The 302-nt window shown below is 69.2% G+C and overlaps 1 protein-coding gene across 1 annotated transcript in view; it reads right to left on the bottom strand.

Moving 5' to 3' along the window:
• Positions 1-302, bottom strand: part of CERK (ceramide kinase) — a 21,573-nt gene that overhangs the window by 2,789 nt on the left and 18,482 nt on the right. The gene's annotated exons all lie outside the window — the stretch shown is intronic.

The raw sequence follows: 302 nt of genomic DNA, 5'->3' as shown, positions 1-302 counted from the left end.
CCCCCCCCCCCCCCCATAGCGCCCGGCAAGCTCTCAGGAGACATGACTAAGAGGCAGAGGACGCGGAGGGCGTCGCTGCGACATCTGTCCTCTGGGTGCCCTGCCCGAGTCACATGACAGCAGGGAGCTGCTGCGTGGGGACGAGCAAGGACATGCGCACGCAGCTCGCTCGGGGTCCCCACGGACGGGGTGGGTTTGCCGGCGGAGAGGCTCCACGCCTTAGAATGTGCAGTCCCGCGTCTGAGCGGTCGCAGCCACTCATGCCTCTCGGCCCCTGACCCGCAGCACAGGGGTCCCTCCGG

Source organism: Myotis davidii, unplaced genomic scaffold, assembly GCF_000327345.1.
Source record: "Myotis davidii unplaced genomic scaffold, ASM32734v1 scaffold67, whole genome shotgun sequence".
NCBI classification, from domain to species: domain Eukaryota; kingdom Metazoa; phylum Chordata; class Mammalia; order Chiroptera; family Vespertilionidae; genus Myotis; species Myotis davidii.
Note: the sequence above shows the minus strand (reverse complement) of the source record. Positions and strands in the feature narration are given on the sequence as shown.